This window comes from Chiloscyllium punctatum, chromosome 52 (genome assembly GCF_047496795.1).
Source record: "Chiloscyllium punctatum isolate Juve2018m chromosome 52, sChiPun1.3, whole genome shotgun sequence".
Classification (NCBI taxonomy): Eukaryota; Metazoa; Chordata; class Chondrichthyes; order Orectolobiformes; family Hemiscylliidae; genus Chiloscyllium; species Chiloscyllium punctatum.
Window position 1 is genome coordinate 4,278,988 of NC_092790.1, and position 5,634 is coordinate 4,284,621.

The window sequence follows — 5,634 nt, forward strand, 5'->3', positions numbered from 1 at the left end:
ACAGAGGACAAGGGGTGAAAGGAATCTAATGAAAAGCAGCACTTCTGCTCAGGGCGTTCAACAACAACTGCAGAAACCCGATGTGTCGAGCAATGTATCTGGAAAAAGAAACAGAGGTAATGTTTTAAATGTGGAGCATTTCTGATAAAGAACTCGAGTTTCTCAAGTCTAATCAAATTACAGGCCTGGTTTGCAAAACCAGCTTTCTGAACTTTGAATTGTTCCAGCAAGAAAGCATTCATGACGTAGTCAGCAGGATTCGAACCTACGTGGGGAAACCCCAATGGATTTCAAATCCATCGCCTTAACCACTCGGCCATGACTACAGACAGCGGCATGCCCTGAGCACTGACCAAATCAGCCGTGATCTCATTGAAAGCTGCCGCTGACTTGAGTTAAATGTTTCCATCTCCATTCATACCTTAGCTGTCATTTGTAAGGTGCGAGACACCAATGTGAAAGAAGAAAAGCACAAAGTTAGGAAAAGATATTTGCAGCCAAATTGAGTCAAAATTATTCATTGAAAGGAAAATCACACTTAGCAATTTGCTAGATCTCTTTGCGAACATAACCAGCAGAGGTAATCAAGGGAGCTATTGACCTGAGTATTCTTGGACATGAAACAAACAAAGTTTAATGACATATTCATTTCTTTTTCTGACGAAGGAACTGGTCTTTCCAGATGCTCACAATGACAGAGATTTTTCCCAATTAAAGTTGGCAAAAAAGTCCCATCTCGCATTAACACCATCGTTAGCGCTGCTGTTTCACAATGCCACAGAGTCAGGGTCAATTCCCGCCTCAAGCAACTGAATGCATGGAGTTTGCACATTCTCCCCGTGGCTGCGTGCGCTTGCTCTGGTTTTCTCCCACAGTCCAAAAATGTACGGTTTGTTGAAATGGCCGTGCTAAATTGACGGGGTTAAAGGAGAGGAATGCATTTGGGCTCGGGCGGGTCGGTGTGGAGTTGCTGGGCCGAAGGGCCTGTTTGCACATTGTAAGTATTCTAATCTACAGTAGTCAATGACCAAGGTACGGCGCACGTTGTTCGATGGGGCATATATACCTTTTCGATTGTTTTTCTTCAAAGTTTCTTTACAATTCAAACGGGAGAGGAATAAGGGAAATGAATGTCTCGCATAATTCTTGCCTTCTTTTATCATTCACAGGCGGTATTTTTTCCTGTACGTTTTTTTTTACACTATGGTCAGAAACTTTGACAGTCAGAAACTTTTTCCCCGGGTGCAACAGAGTGTTACAAGGGGACATAAATTTAAGGTGAAGGGTGGAAGGTATAGGGGAGATGTCAGGGGTGGGTTCTTTACCCAGAGAGTGGTGGGGGCATGGAACGCGCTGCCCGAGGGAGTGGTAGAGTCAGATTCATTGGCGACCTTTAAGCGGCATTTGGATAGGTACATGGATGGGTGCTTAATCTAGGATAGAAGTTCGGCACAACATCGTGGGCCGAAGGGCCTGTTCTGTGCTGTAATGTTCTATGTTCTATGTTCTATGGTTACTGTTAGTGTTCTGGTCAGCCACACCGGCTGGTTTCCTCTTTCCTCAATGTTCCTCATCTCTACCCAAACACACTTTCCATACTTATCTCCTGAATCAAAGTAATCTCTAACCATTGCATAATTGCCACGGAAAATGGGCTTTTCACACGCCTGTGTATGTCATTTTCCAATATTAATTGATCGTTTACTGTGTTGCAATTGCGCACGAGAAGAGGAAAATAAAATAGAGGCCGGTGGTCCTAGGATTCAAACACACATAATTGCAGCTAAAACGCAGATTACTGCACACAATGCGATCACGGAAGCATGCACCGAACCGTCAGGAAGCACACAATAAGTACAATGATGGATGTCATGTCAGGAACAGGACTAGAAACACAACAGAAATACGTCTCTTGGGTACTATTTTGGACGAATTTCTCAATGAGCTATCGTGTTTTACATATGTTCCATCGGGAGTTACCTCACACAAGGAAGTAACCAGTGCTGCAGACGGTCATATAATCCGAGTTCCAAGTCCCGGAGTCAGAGACACTCAGTGCCCTGTGTGTACCTACAAGGAACAGCTGTGCATGGGGTTTAGAGGGTAACTGAACTGCATGAATGCAGCTCGATGGTCGTCTGTCTGCTTCTCCTCTCTAGTTTTCTGTGCAGTCCCTGCGTGCAATCTTGTCAACTACTTTTGTCCGGCACAAGATAGGCATTGGTCACTTGTCTCTGAGAGAGGCTGTTGGTTTATGTGTTGTCATAATTCCGAGTGTAAGGAGGAATCTGGCTGTCAGTTCCCAGAAACTTACTTTAATAAATGGAAGCGTGCTTTTTAACTTGCCACGTGGCATATACTCGTTGCAAAGTTTGTGCACTGCGAATCACGTTGCGGGACTATCCAATTTTGGCAAATAATGTGTGTGTCAGTCACGAGTTGCCACGACCAGCTATCCCTAGTAGCAATACGGACAAATGGCAAGAACTACAAATTCGATTAGAGCTGCAAGGTTAATCTGACAGGGCAAACAGAAGGCACCAGAAGATTTCTGGGTGTACAGCAATCACCTAAGGTACATTTTCATGATAAAGTCTGTGCATCAGTAGAATCTGGGACCAAAGTAGTCTATGTTGGTTATTCATATTCCAGACAAGTTGCGTTGTTCTCCGTTTACTCTGAAAGTGAAGAGACATCGTTATTTCACCGTTATTTCGAAAGAAGATCCTGCATTGAATCTGTTCACCGTTTTTCGATGCTGTGGCAAAAAGGTGGGTAATCGCGATGTGAAACGTTGCTATGCTTTCATTTTCTTCATTACTGTCTTGGTGAGGGAGAAAGGTGATTGGCTCTCTCGATCAGAATGGGGCACCGGCGCATTGATGGCCCAATTTAATCACGGATAAACTTGGAAATGTTCACTTTTAATGGTTCGTTGTTGTGTTTTGTTTTATGATACTTGAGCACTTTCTGGGACTTGGCAATACACTAAATCTCCAGTAGGTTTGGAATTGCCTCGCTGTTATTTGTGCGAGCAGTTCATGTCAGAGACGACTCACAGTGCCTCACAGACAACACTTAAGCTTCGGTGTGTCTGATCATGGTACTGCCTTTTCAGTTTTGATTCTGTTCCACGATAAGAGCTGTCAGTTTTTGGATTCGCTGGAGAGCAAATTGGGTAATGCGATATGTGAGGTATTTTCCTTCAGCCAAAATCTTTGATGGCGAACTTGGGAAAGTGTCATGAAGAATGGTCATTGGCAGCAAATATCCGGAAAACCTTCATCTCTGGATCGGTTGGGCTCATCCACCATCCAAACAAAATAGCCAAACTCGCTGACTGAGTAACAAACATCATCCTTTTTTTTTTTGCAAATGGTGTATTCAAACCGTTGCCGGTGGCTGGAGCATCTCAGACTTGTCGAGAATGGAAACAAATCCCGCGATCCAACTTGCCCTTGCTGAATAGATAACCGAAATTAATCCATACATTTCTGCCAATATTTGTGCCTTATCTCTCCGAGGTCTTCCTATCTATACACCCATTCAGATGCCTTTGAAATGTTGTGAGTGCACCAGACTCTGCCACTAAATGTGGCAATTCATTCCACACACACAAAAGTTCTGTGTGAAAAGCATGTGTCCCTCACATCCCTTTTAAATTTTTCCTCTCTCACATTAAACGTTTGCTAAGTAGATTTGAACTCGTGTGTCTTGTGAAGAAGTGCTCCCTGACTATTTACTCTGTCTGTCTTCCTCATGATTTTATAAGCTTCTGTGAGGCCATATCTAAGCACTGAAGCTCCTGGGAATCTGACGAAGCCTATTCAGTTTTGTTCTCATGTCCAAGCACGGCAAACCTTGTAATCCTTGTAAAGGTTTTCTAAACTTACACTTGCAAGAAGTGTGTCCAGCTGCAGCACTTGTTTGACCGCGTGGCCACTCTGGAGCTGCGGGTGGACTCACTGTGGAGTGTCAGCAATTCTGGAGAGTTATGTTGTCTCCCAGGTGCTCAGGCCAGGGATGTCGCGCATCGGCTGAAGAGCATTCGAAAAGGGGATCGTGAACAGCCAGTTGTCTTGGTGCATACAGGCACCAACGAAAAAATAACGAGATGAGGACCTGCAGGGAGAATTCAGGGAGCTAGGAGAGAAATTAAACAGGAGGACCTCAAAGGCAGTAATCCCGAGATCACTGCCGGTGCCATGTGACTGCCAGCGTAGAAATGAATAAAAAAACGGCACGGTGAACACGTGAGTTGAGGAATGGTGCTGCAGGGCGGGTTTCAGATTTGTTGGATTTTGTGAGCAGCTCTGGGGAATGTGGAACTATAAGAAAATTGATGATCTACATCTGAACCAGGCGGGAACGTACGTCCTTTCGGGAGTTTTTGCGACTGCTGTTGGGAAGGTTTTATACTAATGTGGGACGGGACTGGGAACCACAAGAGTAAACAAGTCGGCAGTGAGGTGGAAACTGGAAACGCTAAGAATCTGGAAGATAGCATTAATAATGGGAAGAGTAGGCAGAGAGCAGATGAATGCAAAAGAACTGATGGCCTGAAATGCATCTACTTTAATGCATGGAGTATAGACAGATGAATTTAGGTGCCTGGAATATGACGTTATTGCGATCACATAGATTTAGTGGAAGGAAGGGCATGGTTGGCAACCAAATGTTCTAGGATATACACGCTTCAGACGGGAAGGGAGGGAAGTAAAAGGGGAAGGAGTTGCATTGCTGGTCAGGGATGATATCATGGCTGTGCGAAAGGAGGACACCATGTAGGGCTTGGGTCGTGAGACACTATGGATGGAGCAGTGAAATAAGAAGGGTGAGGTTAGAATTTGGGGGCTGTATTACAGAGAGCGTGAGGTGTAAGAAAACAATAGTTAAACAGATCATGGAAAGACGTAGAGGCAATAATTTAGTGTTGATTGGAGATTTCTGTTTTCCCAACATTGACCGGGATACTCTTAGCGTCAGAGGTCTGGATTGGATACCATTTGTAAGAAGCCTCCAGGTGAGTTTTCTGGAGCGGTATATCAATAGTCCGACGAGGGAATAGGCCATATTGGAACTGATATTGGGGAATAATCCAGGGCTGGCGGTAGCAGTTGCCGTGGGTGATTTCTTTGGGAAGTGTCCAATATTCTGTAAGCGTTAGAATACTCATTGACAAAGATGAGAGTTGTCCTGAGGAAAGAGTACTAAACTGGGCCAAAGCTAATTATATCAAAATTACGTAGGAGGTCGGAAATGTGGATTGGACACAGCTATTTGTAGGAAAGTCAACAGTTCATATGTGTCAGGCTTTCAAAGCTAGGTTAAATATAGTGCAGGATAGGCATGTGCCGCTGAAGGCAAAGGATTTGAAAGGCAATATTCGTGAACTGTTGATGACAGGACAATTGTACGACTCGCCAAGAGGAAAAGGGAAGCATACATAACGCCTCGGCAGCTAACAACAGAATGGTCCCTGGAGGAACATGAGAAGAGTAGGACAAGTATTAAACGAGGAATCAAGGGGGTTAAAAGGGGTCATGAAACAACTTCACGCTAGATCAATTAAGGAGAATCCTAAAGCCTTATATTCATATATAAAAAGCAAGCGGGTAACCAGAGAAAGGATTG

General features: G+C 44.2%; 1 non-coding gene across 1 annotated transcript; it reads right to left on the reverse strand.

The window, feature by feature from the left end:
• Positions 1–244: 244 nt before the first annotated feature.
• On the reverse strand, positions 245–326 carry trnas-uga (transfer RNA serine (anticodon UGA)). The gene has a single exon. It is a non-coding gene; the product is annotated as a tRNA-Ser (tRNA).
• Positions 327–5,634: the final 5,308 nt, after the last annotated feature.